The sequence below is a fragment of the Sorex fumeus genome, unplaced genomic scaffold (genome assembly GCF_029834395.1).
Source record: "Sorex fumeus unplaced genomic scaffold, SorFum_2.1 ptg000063l, whole genome shotgun sequence".
Taxonomy (NCBI): Eukaryota; Metazoa; Chordata; class Mammalia; order Eulipotyphla; family Soricidae; genus Sorex; species Sorex fumeus.
Window position 1 is genome coordinate 26291555 of NW_026606120.1, and position 26163 is coordinate 26317717.

At 41.7% G+C, this 26163-nt stretch overlaps 1 pseudogene; it reads left to right on the forward strand.

Moving 5' to 3' along the window:
- Positions 1–21983, forward strand: part of LOC130034970 (contactin-associated protein-like 3) — a 170144-nt pseudogene extending 148161 nt beyond the window's left edge.
- Positions 21984–26163: the final 4180 nt, after the last annotated feature.

Here is a 26163-nt window from a genome sequence, read left to right on the forward strand (position 1 = left end):
GCAGGCATCCAGATCCAAAGAGGCAGAAGTGTGCCAGCTAAAAGAGAGCTAATAAAAAGGCATATCATAGTCAGAATGATGGATGCCATGGGTAGAGACACAATAATGCAAGCAGCAAGGTCAAAGATGGAAATCACATACAAAGAATCACCCCTTAGATTTACAGAAATCCTATCAGAGTAAACCCTTCAAGCCCAAAGATAATGGTGGGATGTAGTGAAGAAAATCAATGAAATTAACACCTCACCAAGAATAATTTATCCAGCTAAATGTTCACTGCCTAACAACCTGAATCAGACGTTTACATTTGAATAGATGTGGCTCACTGCCTGCAGTTTCTATATTCGTTGTCTACGCACCAACATCTCATTATGATGAAAGAGAAATCGAGAAGTTCTACATGGAGCTAGAGAAGTTCTATAAAGAAGACCACACCTTCTACACGATCATTGTGGGTGATTTTAATGCCATAAGAGGACTGAGAAGATCAGCTGAAGAACTTCACATCGGGACCCATGGCCTAGAATGGAACGAACAGGGTGAGAGACTATCTGAGTTCATCATGTCGACCAAGACCATTCATGGTAACTCACAGTTCCAGAAGGCAGAATCTAAACGATGGACATGGGAGTCTCCCGGTGGATGATTCCACAACAAAATAGACCACATCATATTCAATCGACGGTTTTGCCTGACTGATGTCGCTGTTGTCCCAAAATTTCGAATGGGATCGGACCACCGTCTTCTTCGTGCAAAATTCTACTTCACAGAGCGGGGAGAAAGGGCTGCAAAGTTCAAAAAGAGAACTCCCAGAATGACCACCAACTGGGAACTCTTTGGTACTATTGCAGCAACATGGGAAGATGCCATTGTTGACAACATTGACGAGGAATACGATCGACTGGTTCAGCACCTCCATGAATGTGCGAGGAACGCCAAGAGAGAGATAGCCACAAAAAATCGTCTATCTTCGAAAACTCTTGAGCTAATTCGCCAGCGTGGTTTGGCACATGCCTCAGGCAACCGCAAGCTAACGTCGGAGCTTGCAAAGCAGTGCAGAGATGCGATCAAGGAAGACCTCAAAGAGAGAAGAGCAGAAGTACTGGTAGATGCGGCAGAAGCCGGGAAAAGTATTCGTAACGCCCGCCTGTCCTTCACCAACTATAAGACCAAGATGACTGCCCTCCGACGTCCTGATGGATCCATCACATCCTCCAGAATGGCAATGGAGAAGATTATCCATGACTTCTACTCAAATCCCTTCGATAGCCATGTCCACTTGCCGACATACCAAATTCCACAGGATGGATATGTCATTCCCAAAGTTCTCCCTTCTGAAATCCGACACGCCATTTCGTCGGTAAAGAAACAAACAGCACCCGGCCCAGACAAGGTCAGACCTGAACACCTGAAGAACCTGCCATCAGTACTCATCAATACACTGGCTCGGCTCTTCACTCGCTACCTGTCTGAATGCAAGGTTCCGTCCCAATGGAAAACCAGCAGGACTGTACTACTGTTCAAGAAGGGAGACATCCATGACATTGGCAACTATCTCCCGATCTGCCTATTGTCTGTCATCTACAAGTTGTTAACTCGAGTCATCCTAAATAGGATTGGCAGAACACTAGATGAAGGACAACCATGCGAGCAAGCCGGGTTCCGCAAAGGATTCAGCACCATCGACCATATCCACACAATAACCAAGCTCATTGAGGTTTCTCGGGAGTTCAAGATGCCGCTCTGCTTAAAGTTCATTGATTTAAAGAAGGCCTTTGATTCTGTTGAGACGGAAGTGGTCATTGAAGCTCTAGCCAATCAGGGCATTCAAGCCCAATACATCAGGATCCTCCGTGAGCTGTATTGTGGATTCACTACCAGGATCTCACCATTCTACAAAGAAGTGATCATTGATGTCAAGAGAGGGGTGCGGCAGGGTGATACCATTTCACCGAAACTCTTCAGTGCCACCCTCGAGAACATCATGCGACGACTGGAATGGGAAGGAATGGGAGTGAAGATAGATGGTCGGGAACTACCCCACCTCCGCTTTGCTGATGACATTGTTTTAATAACACCAAACATCAGCCAAGCGGCACAAATGCTGGCCGACTTTGACCTTGAGTGTGGAAAGGTAGGACTACAGCTGAATCTTACGAAGACAATGTTTATGAGAAACAACCTTGTTCCTGACACCCCATTTGCTCTCAATGGAAAGACCATCTCCGAATGCAACAGCTATGTGTACCTAGGTCGAGAGGTCAACATGACAAATGACCTGGCACCGGAGCTGCGCAGGAGGAAGAGAGCGGCTTGGAACGCCTTCAAAACGTTGAAGAAATAGCTAAGAGGATGAAGAACCTCCGGCTCCGGGCACATCTCTTTGATTCCACTATTCTTCCTGCATTAACATATGCCTCAGAGACCTGGGCCCTACGCAAACAAGATGAGAATGGTATTCAGGTCTCCCAAAGAAGAATAGAAAGAGCTATGCTTGGAATATCATGTTTCACTCAAATGAGAGAAAGAATCCGGAGTTCTGACATTCATCGACGATCAAGAATCAGGGACGCTGTCTCATTTGCCAAGGTGTCGAAAATCAGATGGGCTAGTCACGTAATGAGATTTAAAGACGACCGCTGGACTAGAGCTGTTACTGACTGGATTCCACGGGATGTCAAAAGACCCCCTGTCCGCCCACTTTCCAGATTGTCAGACTTCTTCGTGAAGATCATGAACGATCGGTTTGAGGCCCTTCATGTTCCCAGAGCGAACAGATGCCATTGGGCTACACTAGCACGCGACAGGGACAAATGGAGGCATTACTGGCGCCCGCTCGAGCAAATCGCCAACTAACGGGAAGTTAAGTGATTAAGTGATTAAACTTTCACTCAAACTTGAAGGAACTATACACTATTTCATGGATAAACAACAGCTCAAGAACTCTATAGATTCAAAACCAAACTTAAAACAAGGATTAAAAGGGCAAGAAAAAAAATCCTACAAGCACAACATCGACAGAAAGATGGCACAAGACCCTGTGCCAATAATATCTCTCAATGCCAATGGTATACATGCACCAATTAAGAGACACAGGTGGCAAAATGGATTCAGAAACTGAATCCGACATTTTTCTGCCTACAAGAAGCACATTGGAACAGTCAGAGCAAACATAGTCTATACTTCAAAGCATGGAAAACAATCCTGCAAGCAAACAACTCCCTCAGAAAAGCCGGGGTGGCTATCCTAATATCTTACAACATTGATTTCAGTTGGAAAAGATTAGAAGGAAGAGAGAAGACTATTTTTTAATAATCAATAGATATGTACAGCAGGAAGAAATCACACTCCTAAATGTATATGCACCTAATGAGGGACCAGCTAAATACGTAAAACAACTGCTAAAGGGTTTTAATAAGGACATTACTAGCAACACAATAGTAGTTGGAGACTTCACAACCATCTTATCACCTCTAGATAGTTGAAGAAGATTAAAACTCAGCAAGGAAACACTGACTTTGGGGGAAGGAATAGAAGATAGAGGGCTAGTAGATCTATACAGGGCTTTACATCCCAAAGAGAGAGAATACACTTTTCTTTCCAATGCACACGGAACATTCTCCAAAATAGACCACGTGCTGGGTCACAAAACAAAACCTCAATAGAATCAGGAATATAGAAATTGTATCAACTATCTTTTTAGATCACGATGCATTGAAGAGAGACGTCAATCACATACAAATGCAGAGAACCAAATCAAACACTTGAAAATTAAACAAATCAATTTTGAACAAGTGGGTCAGGAAGGAAATTAAGGAATAAATCAAAAGATACCTGGAAACAAATGAGACTGAAGACACGACTTACCAGAATTATGGGACAAAACTAAAGCTGTATTAAGGGGAAAATTTACAGTGCTGCAAGAGTTTCTTAGGAAGGAAGATAGGACCCACATAAATAACTTGACTTCATAGCTTAACATCTTAGAAAAGGACCATCAAAAGTATGCCAAACCAGGCAGAAGGAAAGAATTAATGGATGGATTCACTAGCGAATTCTTCCAAACATTTAAAAAAATTTTTTTTATTGATGAATCACCATGAGGTACAGTTACAGAATTACAAATTTTCATGCTTGTGTTTCAGTTATACAATGCTTGAGTACGCATCCATCCACCAGTGCCCATTCTTCACCACCGATGATCCCAGTAGCCTTCCCACACACACCCCATGCGATTCCGCCCACCCCACACGGAATCTGTGGCAGAGCATTACCTTTTGTTCTCTCACTCCTTTCAGTGTTGTGGTTTACAATAGAGGTATTGAGTGGCCATCACGTTTGATCTATAGTGTATTTTCAGTGCACATCTCCCATTCCAAGTGGGTCCTCCAACCACAGTTTACCTCGTGTTCCATTCTCTATCTGAGCTGCATTTACCTCCAGCATGTGAGGCCAACTTCCAAGCCATGGAGCAAAGCTCCTGGTACTTATCTCTACTATTCTTGAGTGCTAGTCTTCCATTCTGTTACTTTGTATTCCACAGATGAATGCAATCTATGTCTGTCTCTCTCTTTTTGACTCATTCCACTTAGCATGATACTTTCCATGTTGATCCACTTATAGGCAAAGGTCATGATTTGATCTTTTCTAACAGCTACATAGTATTCCATTGTGTAGATATACCAAAGTTTCTTTGACTAGTCATCTGTTCTTGGGTACTCGGGTTTTTTCCAGATTCTGGCTATTGTAAACAGTGCTGCAATGAACATTTCAGTGTAGATGTCATTTCGACTATACTTTTTTGCCTCTCCAGGATATATTCCCAGGGGTGATATTGCTGGGTCAAATGAGAGCTCAATTTCTAATTTTTTGAGAATCATCCATACTGTTTTCTGAAATGGCTGAACCAGTCAGCATTCCCACCAGCAGTGTATAGGGTCCCTTTCTCCCCACTTCCATGCCAACACTGGAAAGGAATGCAATGAGATGTTTATATAGTTGACACTTAAATAAGGCAGAGTTCAGAAGGAATGTTATACCCTGCATTTGAATACTGGAGTATAATTTTTATTAACACCAAAATGCTGTTCTAGACATGGTATGGGCCATAAACCATGACAATAATATACACAGTCAGTGAAGATATTTGGTATGTTTTATTATATATGTGGACTGGAGCGATAGCACAGCGGTAGGGCGTTTGCCTTGCACGCAGCCAACATGGCCGACCTGAGTTTGATTCCTCCACCCCTCATGGAGAGCCCGTCAAGCTACGGAGAGTATCTCGCCTGCATAGCAAAGCTTGGCAAGCTGCCCATGATGTATTTGATATGCCAAACACAGTAATAAAAATTCTCACGATGGAGACATTACTGGGCCCACTTGAGCAAATCGATGAACAACGGGATGACCATGATTATATACATATTGTATTCATTTAAAAGGAAGTGAGAAAGAAAATGCTAGTAAGAAATTCATCACTTGATCACTTGATTTCCTGTTAATCATTGATTTGCTTGGGCGGGCGCCAGTAACGTCTCCATTTTTCTCTGTCACGTGCTAGTGTAGCCCAATGGTGTCTGCTCATTCCAGGAAGACGAAGAGCCTCAAAGCGATTGTTCAGGATTTTGACGAAGAAGTCTGACCATCTTCTAGATAGGTGGCCACACGGTCTTTTGACGTCCCGTGGAATCTAGTCGATAATGCCTCTAGTCCAGCAGTCATCTCCAAATTTCATTACGTATCCAGCCCACCTGCTTTTCGATGCCTTGGCAAACAAGACAGCATCCCTAATTCTTGATTGTCGACAGAGGTCGGAACATCGGATTTTTTCTGTCATTTGAGTGAAACATGATACTCCAAGCATAGCTCTTTTGATTCCTCTTCGGGAGACGTGCATAGCATTCTCATCCTGTTTTTGTAGGGACCAGGTATCTGAGGTGTATGTTAATGCTGGACGAACAGTGGAATCAAGAGATGTGCATGGAGCCAGAGGTTCTTCATCCTCTTAGCTATTTCTTAAACGCTCTTGAAGGCGTTCAAAGCCACTCTCTTCCTTTGTGCAACTCAGGTGCCTGATCATTCATCATGTTGAGTTCTCGACCTAGGTACACATAACTGTTGCATTCAGAGATGTTCATTCCCTTGAGAGCGAATGGAACATCAGGAACGAGTCCATTTCTCATAAACATTGTCTTATGAGATTCAGCTGTATTCCAACCTTTCCACATTCACAGTCGATGTTGACCAGCATTTGTGCTGCTTGGCTAATGTTTGATGTTATTAGAATGATGTCATCATCGAAGCGGAGATGGTGTAGGTTGCTTACTGTCTATCTTCACTGCCATTCCTTCCCATTCCAGTCATTGCATGATGTTCTCGAGGGTGGCACTGAAGAGTTTCAGTAAAATGGTCCCACCCTGCCGAACCCCTCTCTTGACATGGATGATCACGTTCTTGTAGAATGGAGAGATCTTGGTAGTGAATCCATAATACATCTCATGGAGGATCATGATGTATTGAGTGAGTTTGAATGCCCTGTTTAGCTAGGGCTTCGACGACCACTTCAGTCTCAACAAAATCAAAGGCCTTCTTTATATCAATGAACGTTAGACAGAGCGGCATTTGAACTCCTGAAAGACCTCAATGGGCTTGGTTATCATGTGAATATGGTCAATCGTGCTGAATCCTTTGTCGAACCCAGCTTGCTCGCATAGTTGTCCTTCATCTAGTGTTCTGCCAATCCTTTTCAGGATGACTTGAGTGAACAGATTGCAGACCACAGACAACAGGCAGATCAGGCGATAGTTGCCAATGTCATGGATGTCTCCCTTCTTGTATAGTAAAACAGTCCTGCTTGTTTTCCATTGGGATAGAACCTTGCATTCAGACAGGTAGCATGTGAAAAGCCGAGCCAGTGTATCGATGAGTACTGACTGCAGGTTCTTCAGGTGTTCGGGTCTGACATTGTCTGGGCCAGGTGCTGTTTGCTTCTTTACCAACAAAATGGTGTGTCAGGTTTCAGAAGGGAAAACCTTGGGAACAACATATCCATCCTGTGGAATTTGTTATGTGTGCAGATGGATGTGGCTATCGAAGAGATCCGAGTAGAAGTCATAGATGATCTTCTCCATTGCCCTTTTGGAAGATGTGATAGATCCATCAGGACGTCGGAGGGCAGTCATCTTGGTCTAGTAGTTGGCGAAGTACAGTCGGACGTTGTGAATGCTTTTCCTATCTTCTGCCGAATGAGGCAGCACTGCTGTTCCTCTCGTTGAGGTTTTCGTTTATCGCTTCTCTACACTGATTGTGAGCTCAGACATTCGCTTGCGGTTACCTGAGGCTTGTGTCAAGCCATGGTGGCAAATGAGCTCGAGAGTTTTTGAAGACAGGCATCTTTTTCTAGCTATCTCTGTCTGGGTGCTCCTTGAACAATCATGGAGATGCTGAACCAGTCGATCGTATTCTTTGTCAATGTTGTCAAAGGTGGTATTTTCCCATGTTGCCCCAATAGTGCCAAAGAGCTCCCAGTTCGTGGTCTTTCTGGGAATTCTCTTCTTAAACTTTGTAGCCCTTTCTCCCCACTCCGTGAAGCAGAATTTTGCACAAGGAGATGATGGGTTGATCCCCTTTGGAATTTTGGGACAACAGTGACATCGGTCAGGCAAGACCGTTGATTGAATATGATGTGGTCAATTTCGTATTAGAACCATCCACCAGGAGACTCCCAGTTGGTGGTCTTTCTGGGAGTTCTCTTCTTAAACTTTAAAGTTTAGATTCGGCCTTCTGGAACTCTGAGTTACCATGGATGGTCTTGGTCGACATGATGAACTCAGACAGTCACTCTCCCTGTGCATTCCATTCTAGGCCATGGGTCTTGATGTGGAGTTCTTCGGCTGATCTTCTCGATCTTATCTTGCCTTTAAAATCACGACAATGATCTTGTAGAAGGTGTGATCTTCTTTATAGAAATTCTCCAGCTCCATGTAGAACTTCTCAATTTCTCCTTCATCATAATCAGATGTTGGTGCATAGACAATGAAGATAAAAACTGCCAGCAGTGAGCCACATCTATTCAACTGTAATCATCTGATTTGGGTTTTTAGGCATTTGAATGAATCAATGCTCATGGCCAAGTTCATATTTACAAGGACACTGACGCCTCTGATGCCTCTTTTGTCGCATGTTCTGAGGAACAGTTCTTCTCCAGTGTCGAAAACAGCGTGATGTGATCGATGCTTTCTTGTCTCAGTCAGATCAATGATGTCATATTTGATCTTTTGTGCTTGTACCATCAGGTCCTCAATGGATGCATCTGATGCTAGCGTATGTGCATTGAATGTACATTCATTTTCGTCTTTTTTGTTTTGGCAGCCTAGTTTGGCCTAGAGATTTTATCAGCCTCTCCTTCCTCATCCTTCTCAATGCTGCCATATTGGTGACTCCTTCAATGTCAGGGGAATGAGACCCATTGTAATTACTGGTTTTGGCATATCGAATTTCTTATTCGATAAGAGATTTATAATAAAGGTAAAATACATTCTGAGTAATCTACTGTATTTTTAATACTGTAAACTTTCACCTATTTCCACAATAGTCTGTACAAAATTGACATGTGCAATGCCCATGTTGTTCAAAGTTCCACTGTATTTCAAATCAGGATAGTCATGTGACTAAATCTTATGGGGTCAATTTTCTGCATGGATACATTATTTTCATATACAATTGAAATTCTTTAGATGTGAAATATATTAATAAGTAATTTATGAAAATCAGTTCCTAAAATCTGTGTGAAGAGAGTAGATATTAAAAACTTCATTGACTTCTTGTGGCATATGTTCATCTTTGTTATGCTTTGTCTCAGAAGTCAGAGGGAAATCTTCAAAAGGAAAATTGTAGAGTGGTAAGATGCAGAACTCAGAAATTTCAGGAAAAATATAGATGTAAAAGTCTCAACAAGATATTAGTAAATTAAATTCAGTAACATAAAACAAATTGTGTGCTGTGACCAAATAAGATTTATCCCAGGAATTTAAAGTTGGTGCGTGCAACAGAGACAAATCAGTGTAACATACCTTATTTTTAAAAAAGCAATTAAGCTTTCTTGACAAAAAGCACTGAACAAACTAGAAACAGAAGAAAATTCCTACCAACCCACTCACCACAGAATCATACGCCATGATGGAGGCTGTATCCCTTAAGTTCTGAGTTGCTGTAGACTGATGCTAAGTAAATTTAGTCAAATAGATAAAATAAAATCCTAGAAACATTTCTCTGAAGATTTAATATAGCTGAAAATATCTGTTGTAGATTTTCTCTTTTTTGAGGGTTTTTTTGGGGTACCTAATATTTAGAGAGGGTAGCACTGCACTGCACTGCACTGTCCTCCCATCATTCATCCATTTGCTCATAAGGACTCAGTAACCTGTCCATTGTGAGACTTGTTGTTACTGTGTTTGGCATATCGAATATGAGTAGTTTGCTAGGCTTTACCATGCTGGCAAGATAATCTCGGTAGCAGGCCAGACTCTCCAAGAGGGGTGGAAGAATCGAACCCTGGTCAGCCTTGTGCAAGGCAAACGCCCTACCTGCTGTGCTATGGCTCCAGTCCATCCAGAATGGGCAAGTCCATGAAAACATTGAATTTTTATTCTAATTTATGAATACATCAGTTATGGAGCCAAATTTGATGACAAAAGAAAAGAAACTGGAGGGCATAAGCTTTAAGGCCACGAATGTAAGGGAGGCACAGCTTTTGGGGCATGGGGCAGAGGGTGGATAAACAAATTCCTTGCGTATGAGTGAGATTATTCTGTGTCTGCTCCTCTCCTCTGACTCATTTCACTCAGTAAGATATTCTCCAGATCTATCCATGTTGCAGCAGATTGCATGACTTCATCTTTCCTTCAGGTAGAGATGACCATATTCTAGCTGGAGGTATATTTATATTTATATTTACAGCAGATAGGGCACTTATCTTGCATGCAGCCAATCCAGGTTTGGTCAGCGACATCTCAAAACTCACCTGAAGTGATCCCTGAGTGCAGAGCCAGGAGTATGTCCTGAGCTTCTGAGGACTGCTGGGCATGAACTCTCCCTGCACTCTCCCCCCAAAAAAGAAGAGATGTCTGGGTAAAGAATGCTATTTCACTTCTTTCCGACTCTTCAAATTTGAGTGTTGGAAAGATAAACTGAGAAGGTTTGCAAAGTAGTCATTTGCTAATTATGTCTTTTATTTAAAATAAAGGAAATTTACTGTTTTATCAACTCCAAAATAGTAGGGCAAGGTTTATATTTATAGGCCAGAGAGATAATACAGGAGTAAGGAGTCACCCTCTTACTGGGGTTAGATGTGGCCAACCTAGTTCAATCTCTCACACCACATATGGTCCCCTGAGCATTGCCCAGAGTGATCCCTGAGCACAGAGCTATAGGAATAAGCCCTGAGTAAAGCTGGGTATGACAAAATCTAAACATTTTATACTCAGTTTACTCCATTAGAAAGTATTTTGAGCCTATATCTGTGCTGGTGCATGTAATGGTAACTCATTCTTTTGCAGCTTTTTTTATTGCATGAAATGTATCACAATGTCTATATTTTTATGTTGATGGGTAGTTTGATGGGCAGTTTAGGGCAGTTAACTTCCTTATTATTATATTTTTGCCTAAATTTTTTCAATTACTCCTATGAATAAACTATGCATCCTTGAATAACTTAATGCTACTTTCAATTACCTACTACTCCTTTTAATGAATCCTAAACTATATAAAAATCCTAAAATATTTCATTTACATTTTACTTTTTCACCTTCTTTTTGGGCATTGTCATAAATTGTGTTTTACTTTTATACATTTTTTCACATTATTTTTGCCCTTGTTTTAAAGTCTCCATTTACTTTTTTTTTCTTAATATGCCTGTATTTTCAAGTTTTGGTGAATTCAATCATGACAACAAATCCTTTGTCATCTTGAGGTATACATTTTTAAATGCATGAATGATTCCAATATCTCCCCTCCACCACTTTAATTTTATTTCCTTTCACTTTAAACAGTCAAACAAATTGAGTTTAAAGGAAGGATTCTTAGTGATGATTTTCAAAAGGCAAGTAGGAGGAAAGATGGATGATACTCAATATATTTTTAATAACACTTTATTTATTCTGATGCTGAGTTTGTATGGATCTGGTTCTGGTGAATGACAACTTTGATAAGAAAAATTAGGTTTGACAATAAAAAGGCATTTGGAAATAAATATAGAAACCTAACATGCATAATAGAAGATCTAAGAAGAAAACTAGAAGAAAGACAATAATTAGATATACTTACAGGCCCATTTTTTTTTTGAGCTAAGAAATTTAAGAGACATAAATCCACTTATGAATTCATGAGAAAAGACACATTTCTGGGACAAATCTTGAAACATTTCTGAAAGCACAGATAAATTTCAAAAAAATCACAGAGAAAAATTTCCAAAATTTTCTGAACAAAAGTTACAGTGACAGGGGCTGGAGCAATAGCACAGCAGGTAGGGCATTTGCCTTGCACGCGGCCGACCCGGGTTCGATTCCCAGCATCCCATATGGTCCCCCTGCACCACCAGGCATGATTACTGAGTGCAAAGCCAGGAGTAACCCCTGAGCATTGCCGGGTGTCACCCAAAAAACAAATAAAATAAGATAAAATAAAGTTACAGTGACGAATAATGTTTTTGTAATCATCATTCAATTTTTCATTTGTGAAAGAAAAAGACAATGATTAAATAATTATTCTTCTGGAGAAGGAAGAGTGAAGTATTACTCAAGCACTGAATATATACTTTGTCTAAAATGATTAAAACTATATTTTGAACAGTAGGGTTCAGATTAAATATTAATCTTGCATTCTGAGAAAAAAGTAGAGACAGTTTCTCCAATCAAAAAATAAACTATAGGTGCCAGAGAGATAATAAGATGCTTGTGTTTAATGTGGCCAACCTGAGATTAATCCCCTGAGTTAAATTCTCAGTGTCCTCTGAACACAGCCAGGACTGAGTATCCCCTGAGCACAGAGTCAGCAGTAAGCCCTAAGTACCATCGGGTATGCCCTGCAAAAAAAGAAAGAACCACAAAGTTGATTTCAAGATGGAAACTGTGAACATTAAGTTTTTTGATGTGACTTGTTGCCATACATGCATGTAAGCATGAGCATGTTCACAGCTCAGGGGTACTTTTTGTGCTGACGTAAATCCATGTACATGAACCCTTAAACGTTCATATGTCTAAAACACAAATTCCTGAAATAGAGGAAAATATAATGCAATATGTCGCAGAACCAACATCCTGTAGTAACGGCACTACCTACAGAGATGTAGGTTGGTGGTCTTTAAAAAGTAAATTTCACTAAATTATTATTTATTAAGACAAGTGGGCTGAAGCAATAGCACAGCGGGTAGGGCATTTTCCTTGCACATGACTGACTCTGGTTCGATTCCTCCATCCCTCTTGGCGAGCCTAGCAAGCTACCAAGAGGATCCTGTCCGCACAGCAGAGCTGGCAAGCTTCCTGTTATGCCAAAAACAGTAACAACAAGTCTCAAAATGGAGGCGTTACTGGTGCCTGCTTGAACAAATTGATGAACAAAGGGAGGACAGTGCTATAATACTATTAAGACAAGTAATTCACTCTGTTACCTCAGCATTTGTTGTATTCATGTCTATATTTGATCAGCAAAATAAGCTTTCCCTAAAACTCTCTTTTGAGACTAAGATTTTAATTGGTTTTCTTCTTCCTCTTCTTTAGTATTTTAGACTTGCAAAACTTCTGTATTGCTATTATTTTTAAAATTTATTTCTTCCTGGTAGTCTGTCAAGTTTATAACAGTAAAGATGTCCTTGTTTAAGAAATATATGTATTGTCTGAATGTAAAATTTTAAAAATAGAATGCCAAAGAATTATTATAATTTATAATCATTTAGTTGATTTGAACCAGAATTATTTTATGTTAGCTTGAAATCTATCTAAATATAATCAATTTAATAAAAAAATTTCAGAGCAATGTTTATCATTATAGTAGAAATATATGATCATTATACTGCACTAATTTTAGTTGTTTTGGGAGATGCTTTACGTGGTCAGCACTTGCTCGAGGTAAAGGTAAAGGCCCTCCCGTTGATCGTCAATTTGCTCGAGCGGGCCCAGTAACCTCTCCATTGGAGACTTTGTTGTTACTGTGTCTGGCATATCGAATACTCTCGGTAGCTTGCCGGGCTCTCCGAGAGGGGCGGAGGAATCGAACTTGGGTCGGCCATGTTGGCCGCTTGTAAGGCGAACGCCCTACCCGCTGTGCTATAGGGCCGACCCGAGTTCGATTCCTCCACCCCTCTCGGAGAGCCCGGCAAGCTACCGAGAGTATTCGATATGCCAGACACAGTAACAACAAAGTCTCCAATGGAGACGTTACTCCAGACATTCTGAACTTGAATCTCCAGCTCTGGTGGTAATGTTCCTTTCTTGCTAGTTTGGGGAGCAAAGTTTCCACATAGAAGTTTCATCTTCTGGTATCAAGAAGAAAAAGGAGGCCTGAATAATCTTTGCGAATCAGCTGTTCTTCCAATGCCTCTACCTCAGCATAATCCTAATGGCAAAGTGCTGTGTTTAGGGGTTCTGCCACCCTTCAGCAATGTATTCAGTACATTGGACCTACTTTAGTGACAATGAGGGCACCTCTGATTATGATCATGTTCCATTAAATTCAGCTGGTAGGGCATTTGCCTTGCACGTGGCCAACCTGGCAAACCCAGGTTCAATTCCTCTACCCCTCTCAGAGTGCCCGGCAAGCTACCAAGAGTATCTTGCCAGCACGGCAAAACCTGGCAAGCTACCATGACATATTCAATATGCCTAACACAGTAACAACAAATCTCAAAATGGAGACATTACTTGGCCCGCTCGAGCAAATTAATGAACAATGGGAGGACAGTGAGAGTGACAGCTAAGACAAAGGTGCTGGAGCGATAGCACAGCGGTAGGGTGTTTGCCTTGCAAGCAGCTGGACTGGACGAGCCGGCTTTGATTCCTATGCCCCTCTCGAGAGCCTGTCAAGCTACTGAGAGTATCTCGCCCACATGGCCAAGCCTGGCAAGCTATCTGTGACGTATTAGATATGCCAAAACCAGTAACAACAAGTTTCACAATGGAGACATTACTGGGCCGGCTCGAGCAAATCGATGAGAACAACTAGAGGACAGTGACAGTGACAGTGAAGACAAAGTGAAGACTTTAGTGCTTTTATTTATTTTTTGCTTCAGCTATTGCATGCCATTTATTAATATGAGGTGGTTCCCCACATTGCATTAAAAGTGGCTTGAGGGTAGTCCCTAGCATCCCAAAACCAAAAAGAAAGGAAAATCAAAGGAAAAAGGGAAAAGACTTCAATAGCAAAATTGTCCCCCAAAGATTAGGGGCTCTAAGTTTCTGCAGTGAATCTAATGTATATATTATATGTACGATGTATGTCAGACATGTATATAATGTATGTATGGTGTATATCAGACATGCATATATTGTATTGTGATGTACATCAGACATACATATATGGTATATAAGTAAGCCAAGAACTATCAATGCTCTGGGGGGACAGGAATAAAACACAGCATCCACCGTGAAGACAGATGATTTGAGAAGAGTAGGTCCTGTCGCCCAAGCACTGTGAGGTTGGGCCATGTGGACAGTCCTGAATTCTGCGTTCACAGGCCTGTTGGCTTTCCTGGGGATGGGAGCCATAGTCCTGTCACCCCCAAACACAGTACGCTCACTGTCCAGTACCTAGATTATGGGCCACACGTCCTGATCAAATTATTTGAATGATGACTTTTAAAGAACCAAGTGGCAAGGCCAGAGAGGGAGTGTAGCAGGTGAGTCACTTGGCTTGCATGCAGCCAATCAGGTTTGATCCTGAGATCTCATCTGATCCCTGAGCCCAGAACCAGGAGTAAGCTTGAAGCAGTAGCAGGAGTAAGCGCTGAGCACTGTCAGGAGCAATCTCTGAGAACTCCCAGGAGTAATCCCTGAGCACAACGCCAAATTACTCTTCAGCTCTGCCAAGATGGATGCCTGAACACAGAGCCAGGAATAAGCGGTGATCATCGTGGAATGTGGCTCCAGGAGCCGAGCACAGCTAGCTGGGAACGCCCTCCACCACACCCCAAGCAAAACAAAATAAAACTAACAAAGGAAAAGTGGCAGAGGAACCGTTCTGGCGTCCCTGAGCTTGCAGGCGGGAGCTGCAGTGCGCTCTCCTTAATCTGGTTGCTCACAGGTCCCAAGGAGAACGGGCAGAGGGTGCGGGGCGACCTGATGCCCGCGGTGCAGGTGCACGCTGTCCCTCCTCGGTGCCCGCGCGTCCTCGTGTCCCAGGCCCTGTTCCCTAAGGTCTCCCGCTCCTCCTCTTGCAGACGCCCCCGGAGCAGACGCCGACACGCTCCGCGCGGGAAGAAGCGGCTTCACCGGCTGCCTGTCGGCGGTGCGCTTCGGGCCAGCGGCTCCCCTGAAGGCGGCGCTACGCCCCGCAGCCCCTGCCCGGGTCAGGGTCCGAGGCCACGTGAGCGCAGTGCCCGGCTGTGCTGGGCGCTCGGGGTCCGGCGCCCCTGCACGCCAGGCCACCCGGCTCGCCGGCGGTGCAGGTGCGTACCCTGCGCCCAGGTGCATGGGCCACGCGCGGTCGGCCTGTGGCCCCCCGGCTCTGTCCCTCCGCACCTTCCTGACCGCTCTGTAGCCTCGCCTCCCTCCTCTGCGTGGCTGTCCGCATCCTTTGCAGTGCTTCTGTTTTAAATGTGGGTTTCCCCCTCTCAGAAGCCCTCCTTTCCTCCCGCCTCGGTCATTATCCCTTTTTCTGCTGTAGGTCGTTCAGGAGCAACAGATGAGGGAGAGCCCCTAGTTAATGCGGACAGACCTGATTCCGCGGTCATTGGAGGTAAGGAGGCCTAGAATGACCACGCCTCCCGTTGTTCTCCAAGTGAGAATAACCCTGTACCTAGCTGGGAAGAACGGGTCCCATCCTGCAAGGACCATAGCAGGCCATAAGGATTTGTTTGCCGCAGGAATGTTATGTAGCAACCCAGCAACTCTGGACATGCTAGAAGAAGGACATCTTTCCTTTTTAAAGATTGTGTTAAAATGACACGGTTTCCAAAGATATTCATAGTTGATGTTTAGACAAGCAGGGTTCCAGCATGGCCCTATCCCCATGCCCCCACCAGAATCCCCTTCCCTCACCAGTGTCCCCAGGTAACCTACAGATGGCCTCCTTGCCAGGCACATTGTTAGGCCGGGTTGTTGTAGTTTGGATCTCATGTTTTCAGACTCGTTGGGTGTGTGGTTTGTCTATAGAGCAATACCACTTCTCTGCATCACTGGTGTATCAGAGGCCCTCAGCCTTGCCTTCGCCTGAAGATCCTAATGAAGGATACTGAAAGACACTAAAATAAGGAGCATGGTTGCATTTGCAAGTTGCCATTTATATTTAAATATTTCTCAGCATGTATTTATTTAAGAGGTATTTATTTTTATTTGTTTGATTTGACATAGAGTCTTACACATCTCAGTCTATTGACCTAAAACATTTTGAAATTAGATTAAAACTAAAGTATATATCAAGACAAAGAGCTAAACTATGCGAGCAGCAATTTTCTTTCTTTTTTGTTTTTTTGGGTCACACCTGATGATGCTCAGGGATTACTCCTGGCTCTCCACTCACAAATTACTCTGGCAGTATTCAGGGAACCAAATGGGATGATGAGGATCAAACATAGGAAAGCCAAATGCAAGGCAAATACCCTACTCACCGTACTATCACTCAGGCCCCAAGTAGTAATTTTCTTAAGTGTGAAAATACGTAACTAGGACCAGGAATGTAGCTCAAGTGGTTATTCCTGGCATAGGCATGGCCTTGCATTCTATACCCTTTGCTGATCGCAAGGGTGTGGTTTGGTGGCCACAGGCAGAAAGCAAAAAGCTGGTTGGCCCTCACCAATGCAGCAAGAATCACTAGGATTGTGGGACTGGCCCCACCTGTAATTCCTTTTCAGATAGGTTTGATATCTCACGCACATACATATAGTACATATAAATATATTGTCCTGGATTCATTTTATATTAGTTTATGTATATTTGAAGAAGTAAAAACTCAATGTAAATATATAAATATGTTCTTGAAATAGACTTTTCTCTGGTCTGAAAAATAAATATTCAATTTTCCTTCAATTCTCCCTACTTACCATACAAAGAACACATACACTCTTTTAAGGACATTACTGAAATGCTAGTTCCTTAAAAACTCTGCTGAGTAGGAAGTAAATTGTTCTCCATTTGATAGCTGTCCACAGTAAGATAATTGCGCCCAGGCTGGGTCATCTGGCTGAGTGCCCACTGTTTAGCCAGACTGGACACCAGCTCAGAATGGATCTCCTCATTTTGCTTACTTTCTTCTGGACACCAATATTTTCCCCAAAATTGGCATAGTATTCAGACTTTTTTTTAATGTGTTCTCAAACATATGCTGGAATGTTCATGTTTTGATTCCTATATCAACATTTTTTTATTTTTTGCAGTGAGTGTAGTATGGAATCCCAATTACATAATTCTAAGAATAAAAAGTATCTTACTTATAATGTACACTTCAAGGGATTCCTTTCATGTTAAAATCTGAATTAAACCTTGAAACATTGTTTACTTGTTCATTTGGTTTTGGGGTCACACAGCAGTGCTGAGGATGAATTCCTGGCTCCAAACTCTGGGATCGTTCTTGGCAGGGCTCAGGAGACTATATGGAAATGTGGGATTCAAATCTGGTTTGGCTACGTGCAGGCAAGTGCCCTACCTATTGCATTATCTCTCTGAACCTCTAGTTGATTTGTAAAGAAATGACTCGACTATAATGTAAAAGCCAATTTAAGACAATGTGATTTATGTCTTCAGAATAGTAATCCAAGATGATAAAGTTGCACAATATCCTCAGAGTTGGTACCCACTTACTAGGAAGAACACAGATAGTAGTCAAATGTATGATAGAACAAAAGACATGGTCCCTAGAACTTCATTGCTTTTATCTAAATATCATTGGCTGGATATGAAACATTAAGTCTCACCAGTGTTGTTTCCCTGAGGAATCCTACTTGTATCTTGACAGACGGAATGAAGAATGAGATCAAGGAAGCTCTTGAGAATGTAACAACCCAGATCACTATTCCTGGGTCCTCTTGCTATCTGCCACACATCTGTGCAGTGGTGTCACGGATTGTTCCCTAGTGTCTTGGCTACTGAGATCATTTACTTGTCAAATCCAAGTATTTGTGTAATTGCTAATAGATTACACTTAATGCTTAAGGGATGTTATCAGTGAGTGGATTTTTCTACATTTTGCACGTTATTGTTTTCTCTCATTGAAAGGTAAGAATGGTATAGAAAATAAAATGTTACAGGAAAGAAGGATTAGCTTTAACTATCTTCAAACCTGGTAAATCAAAGAACACAAAGGATTACTAATATTGTATATGGGCAAATAAACTTGTCAAAAGCACATTACACTGGAGTTGCTGATAGGAAGGTAATGGAGGGAATCAGATGCATTTTTGCCAATTATCTCATCCTTTCCAGCTAGTGAATGAAGAAAGGTTATTTTAGAATCCTATTTAACCTCACAAAACAAACAAACTGATCAACCACGGCCAGAGAGACAGAACAGCAGATAGGATGTTTGCATTGTTCATGGCTGACCTGAATTTGATCCTTGGCATCCCAAATGGTCCCCCAAGCACTGCCAATAGTTTTCCCCAAACACAGAGTCAAAGTAAGCCCTGAGCACCATTGGTTGTATCCTCAAAACATGAAAAGTAGTCAATCATATACATAAAATCCTAGATGTTTTATTATATGGTGACAAGTGTATAATCAAGGAATCTTATAATTGTTACTGTTTTTTTTTTAAATAACACTGCAGTATCTCCATTTAAATGGAGTTTACCTAAAACATAGCCTACCCAAACTTCACCCAAAGAACTTTGGGTCTGTTGTATTCTACTTACATTGAAGTCTATTATTACATTACCATATACTATTTTAGGATAATATACTAAAGAAACTAAGTATATAATATAAATTTTGAATCACGTAGTTAAGCAGTAACATATTTTATAGTATTATGTCATTAACCTATGATTACTATCAAGCCTCATAAAAGTATGTTGACTAGAGCTTTTTTATATCTTGATTTGATATAGATTGAATATCCGTTCTATACCAATATGACATTTTTAGTTAGCAGTTTAATGTTAATAGCTTGGAAATTTTAATATCACTAATGCAGTTATAAGTGATTTTTTAAAAATAATACTTCTATCCAGGAATTCCACCCCAATATTCTCACTCTGCTGTGCAATTAATATTGAGGATCACTATCATAGCCAAGATTTTCAATTCTTAAAAACATTTCCATTAAGATATGTCAAATAATTGACATATAACTATCAATATTTCTGCAAATAGACTATCATATTATCTATTATCTGTTGATGTATGATGAATTTTTACCCTTCTATCTATGTAATGCAACCCACATTTATTATATCACATTTTCTGTTGACTAGGAATTTGGTCATAGCTTAGCTGAATCTTCTGGTCAGTGACAGCATTAAGTATCATAAAGTTAGAAGGCTGAACAAATCAAAGTTTTAAAATCTAGATTTTATTTCTGGCTGCTGTCAAGAGCTTGCATTTGGCACTCCGAATCTTTCAGCCTCTCCTTGCCACATCCTTTCTCCCAGCATGAATATTTGCCACCTATCAGTCTTCAGAAGGAGAGTCTCCAGTGAGACAATGCTACAACACCATGTTAATGTATCTGGTAGTCACTGTCACTGTCACGGTCCTCCCGTTGTTCATCGATTTGCTCGAGCGGGCCCAGTAATGTCTCCATTGGAGACTTTGTTGTTACTGTGTCTGGCATATCGAATACGTCACGGGTAGCTTGCCAGGCTCCGCCGTGTGGGCGAGATACTCTCGGTAGCTTGCCGGGCTCTCTGAGAGGGGCAGAGGAATCGAACTCGGGTCGGCCATGTTGGCCGCGTGCAAGGCAAATGCCCTACCGCTGTGCTATTGCTCCTGTACATATAATGAAGTATATTACTTATGTGCTATATTTTATTCATTAGAGACAAGACATAAGCCCTGCATATAAGCAATAGAAGGGGAGAAAAATATTGGTCTCCATGGATACAGATCCATTAAGACACCCCTTGGCCTCATACAGATACAAGATACACATGTTATACTACAGCAGTTCCAATAGTACAGCACCAGTACTATTATGAGAATATTATGAGAATATTTACATCATTTGCTCGAGCGGGCACAGTAACGTCTCCATTGGAGACTTTGTTGTTACTGTGTTTGGCATATCGAATATGTCACGGGGAGCTTGCCAGGCCTTTACCTTTTTTACCTTTATTCACATCATACTGGAGCGATAGCACAGCGGTAGGGCGTTTGCCTTGCATGCAGCCAACATGGCAGACCGGAGTTTGATTCCTCCGCCCCTCTCGGAGAGCCCGGCAAGCTACCGGGAGTATTCGATATGCCAGACACAGTAACAACAAAGTCTCCAATGGAGACGTTACTGGACCCGCTCGAGCAAATTGACGAACAACGGGAGGGCCTTTACCTTTACCTTTACTTTTAAAATAACCAATGCCTGCTTGCTTGTTAGCACGAAGAATGAGCCTTCTCTAAAAAGTCACACTTTTGTATCTAAGGGTGAAGCATTAGTATAAATTAGTATAAATTCAATAATCATATGTCTTTTGGATTTCATTTCATTTCATTTCACCATCCTGTTAATCATCGATTGCCTCGAGCAGGCCCCAGTAACGTCTCTTTCATCCTAGCCCTGAGATTATATTCACGGCTCTTTAGGAGAATGAGACCCATCATTGTTACTGGTATTTGGCATATTTGGTAGGCCACGGGGAGTTTGCCAGACTCTGCCCTGTGGGCAGGCTACATTCGATAGCCTGCAAGTTTGTCCAAAGTAGGAATGAGATAATAAGATGTCCTCCCCTCCAAGGGACTCCGGGAAGGAACACCCAGGCGCGGGGGCAGAGACTGCACTGTTCTCGTCCGGGATCTGGATTTTATAGTCTCTGAGTCTTGGCCGCTGATGAGATTACATGGAGCCAGGGGGCCAGGTGGTGGGTGTGACCCCTGCCTACTGGAATTTGGAGGATCTGGGTGGAAGATGCTCGACTCCAATTCGAGTAGGCTTGGAGGTCTCGGCCCTGGAACCCGCGTGGCTTTGTCCCTCTGCCAGTACCTTCATGTGTGCGGAGAGTGGTCTCAGCATGGTGGTGGCTGGTCCTGGAGGTCTTCGGCTGCCGTAGTCCTGGTCGGGGCGGGGAGGAAAGCTCAACCCGCTCCCCTCCAAGGGACTCCGGGAAGGAACACCCAGGCGCGGGGGCAGAGACTGCACTGTTCTCGTCCGGGATCTGGATTTTATAGTCTCTGAGTCTTGGCCGCTGATGGGATTACACGGCGCCAGGATAAATGTCTTTTGGATAAATGTTTAAAACTTTAGATACATCTAAAAGTATGGATTTACAAGTGAACTTAGTTTTATATGACTTTGTTTATGGATATATATGCTCATATAAATTATTATATAGATATAAGCACTTTGATATAAATTATGTTAAGACAGTCTATTTGATTTTTAAAATGTAGGTACTGAATTGAATTTGTATTTTTAACATTCTTCTCTTTCTAGGAGTGATAGCAGTTGTGATATTTATCTTGATCTGCCTCACTGGCATAGTGATATGTATTTACCAACAGAGATGGTCACATCAGAAAAATGAGACAAAAATTCCTCCGAATGGAGACAATGCTGAGACTGCTCTGAAAAGTGAGCCCAACCTGCAAAGTTCAGTCACTGAAAGCCAGAAAGAGTACTTCTTCTGATCTGCAGCCATGCTGTATTTATTGCAATGATGACTTGCCTTTCTTGTTCAACCAGAGCCCCTCTTGACCTTCTGGAATAGGTGGTGACAATAATGCCCACAGCTAGTCGGCATATAGATGCACTCTGCTCAGGGCTTGTTTATGATATGTGGAACAGGGACTTTGTGTACTCATTAATCACTCCTTGGTTTCTCAGAATTCTGACATGATGTTATAAAATTGAATTGTATTTTGCATAATGATCTTGGATTTTAAATAGAAGCATGGATTTACACTTAGTCTCTTAAAAATTTATCATTAAGGTTTATAATGGTCAGGGCTGGACTTGGAGTTTGATGCCATGTTCAAATCTGTGCTGTATTTTCTTCATCAATTACAGACTGACATCTTTACCCCAGTAAGTTCTTCTTAGATGACCTCACCTGTATTTCCATTGTTCTGTGAAACAGAGTCCTGTGGTCAAAGATATATAAGAAAAAACTTGGGGGAGAAGCCTGTGCCAGCTAACCTTTTTTTATTCATGGTCTCTTTTAAATTAGTGTGGATATATCTAGTGGTGAAATGAGTATTGAATGTAAGCTATGAAATTTGTAGTTAGTAAAATGTGTAAGAATTTTGTTCTGTGATAATCTGCTTTTTGTCTTTTTAGTTAGCCTTGATAATCTTTGTAAATTACATTAACAATCACCCAATTCACTGTATCACTGTATCACTGTTATCCTCTTGTTCATCGATTTCCTCGAGCAAGCACCAGTAAAGTCTCCTTCGTCCTAGCCCTGAGATTTTAGAAAGTGCCACATTCCTGGCTCTTTCAGGGTCAAGGGAATGAGACTCATCATTGTTACTGGTTTTTGGCATATTGAATATGCCATGGGGAGTTTGCCAGACTCTGCTGTGCGGGCGAGATACTTTTGGTAGCCTGCCGTGTTCCCCAGAGTAAGAACTAGAAAATAAGGTGTCACACGACCGGGAATCACCCAATTATCTCATAAAATATTTTCTAGCTAAACGTAGGCCCAGATATGAACCCATGCTGAACAGTGCACATATATCCTTTATTTCATCTGAGTACTAAATGTCTTTCCTTTATTTTACTTACTTACATTTTAGTGGGGCCATCCTGGCAGTGCTCATGGGCTGTTCCTTGCTCAGTTCTTGGGGTTGCTCCCTGAAGTGCTTGGGGGATTACGTGATGCTGGGGACTGAACCCAGTCATTCTGCATGTATTGTATGTTCTCCACCCTTTGAGCTGTCTCCAAATGTTCTTCCTTTAAATTTGATTTTGGTCACGGCATGGTCCTCCCGTTGTTCATCGATTTGCTTGAGCGGGCCCAGTAATGTCTCCTTCATAAGGCTTGTTGTTACTGTGTTTGGCACATTAAATTTGATTAGAAAATTTTTTTCCAAAGTCTTTTGATTCTTTTTCTGAGAGTTACTGTATAATCCTTTGACTTCTCATGACTGTCTTTTCATTTTCAGAGAAAAAATCATAGTTTGGTTTTATTTATTTGTTTGTTTTGTGACCCACTCAGCAGTACTAAGGGACAACTCCAAGCTCGGTGCTAAGGGGTTGCTCATGGTAGTGCTCAGGGAACAAACCCCAGGGCGTCCAACCTGTGCTCCAGTCCTTTGAAGTATCACAATAACCTTAAAAAGTCACAATTTGAAACTAATGTTCCCTATTTAAATTTCTACATTTTCAATTTATATAGGCAAAAAGTTTCTTAGAAGTTTTCTTCTGGTAATTATTTGAAGTAACACTGAGAAGATGTGGATGATTCCCTTAGGAAAATTCAAATTAGAGGATCTATAATCCTACTCAATTATTTGGATTAAATTTCTAATATAGCACATAAAATTTCTAATATAGCACATAGCAACTACTTCATCTTCTGTTTAGAGATAGCCATATTAATATTGGGAACAAAAATTTTGTATTGACTATTGGAATTTTCCCGGTTAACTACTTTTAATGACAAATAATTGATAGAATGACTATTTAATTGGAGTTTCTTACTAGAAGTGTAGTTTTGTTTTTCTGGGTTTTTTTTTCAGTTTTTTTCTTTTTTTGAGAGCTTGTTTGGAGGTTCTAGCAGAGCCTGGCAAGCCACCCGTGATGTACTCAATATGCCATACATAGTAACAACAAAATCTCCAATGGAGACGTTACTGGGCCCGCTCGAGCAAATTGATGAACAACGGGAGGGCCTTTTCTTTTTTATTGAATCACCATGAGAGAGACCATTTACAAAGCTGTTCATGATTGGGTTTCAGTAATACAGTGTTCCAACACCCAGCCTTCCACCAGTGTTCATTTCCCAGCACTAATATCCCAATTTCTCTTCCACTAATTCCCAGCTCCTTTTCCTCCGCCCCCCACTCCACCACCACCTTTACAGCCTGCTTCTGTAGCAGGATCTATCTCTCCCAACTCTCTCTCTCCTCTCTCTATCTCTCAAACTCTCTCTCTCCCCTCTCTGTCTCCCCTTTTGGATATTGTGGTTTGCAGTACAGGCAATGGAAGGTTATTGTGTGTATCCCTTTACCTATGTTTTAACACTCTGTTCTTGTCCAGCATGATCATTTCCAACTATTATTAATATATTGGCCCTTTTTCTATCTTACCTACCCTCCGCGCACAATGCACCCACCATACACGCTTGTGGTAGATTATGGAATCATCATTTAAAATCAACAGTCTATTTTTTTTAATGTGCTAAACCTTCCTAGTTCACCTTATATGTAACAACCAGGAATTAATTTAATTGTGTACTTTGACTAAATCAGGACCAATTGAAACATATATTTAGCCTAGTTACCTTTTTTTAGTATATATCTAAAAAAAGGAAGAAAATCTTCTCTGTTAAACCGTCCCTTGAAAAATACTTTTCCCTTACAATTTCATGCTAGTTTTCTATTGCTTTTTTATTTCTGTTGCTTATCTTCAATCTCACTGATCCTGTCTTCGGCTGTAGTCATTCTATTGCTGAGGGCACCCACGGAGTTTTTAATTTCATCTACCGAATCCTTGATTTGTGACACTTCTTTTTGTAGCTTTTTTATTTCTGCTCTCATTTCTTCCTGTATTTTCTCGACTATCCGTTCCACTGTTTCTTTCATTTCTTCCTCTAGTTTTCTGGATGTCTGCTCCATTGATTCTTCGAGTAGTTCTTGAACACCCTCAGCATTTCATCTCGGAATTCTTTATCCGAGAGAACATATTTGTGGGTAACCCCTGTTGAGGATTTGGGACTCTTTTCTTCATCTTCTCCTTGTAGTGGAGATTTGCGCTGTTTCTTCATGCTGTTGTAGTTGTCTAGAGGTAAAACCTTGGAATTCACTAGTACTGTTCCCTCTTATTGTGGGAACAGATCCTGAATAAGGTTGGTTGATGATGTTCATCCTTCTCCTTTTCTAGGACATGTCCTTCCTCTCAGGCATTATTCTGTGGCTTATGACAGGCATCTAGTGAAGCATTGTAGGAGGTGCTTTTTCATATTGGGCTTGTACAACTTCTTGCATACACTGGTCTTTTGTTGGAATTTGAGTAGGTCAGTGGATTAGTGTTGTATTGTATTTGAGATAACCGGGAAATTTTCCACAGAATTGGGTGATAAAAGTTGTGAGTCGAGAATGCTGGGAGTGGAAAATAGAACTGTGGTGACACAGAAGGCCACGCCCACTTTTGAGGAGGACACGCCCCTTACAGTGGAGGCCACACCCCCAGCCGGTCCCAGGGGCTGCTAACCTCAGAACCTGTAGAGGAGGGCGGTTCGGAGATGAGGTGGGCTGGCAGTCTAGCAGAATCAGGCAGGTGTTTCCCAAAGTCTCCTCCGGCTGCCCAGTGGTGGGTGCGCGATGCAGGGAAGGGGGACATTCAGGGCACAGGACAAGGACACGCTCCCTGGCTCCCCAACACACCTGCAGAGGAGGGCAGCGCAGTGATGAGGTGGGCCTGTTTCCTTTTTTCATGTCTGCTTCGTCTGTGGGATGTAAGTCACAGGTTTGCTCACATTCAATGGAGAGATATTACTTAAGGACTTGAGCCTGTAGGCTGAGATGATGGGGACTATGTTATAGTTCATCTATTGAGTAATATGTTTCTATTAATGTTTCTCTAAAAAAGGTTAAGGAATGTTTGGGATGTCAATAAAATATGAGAGTTTTGTCTTGGTGAATG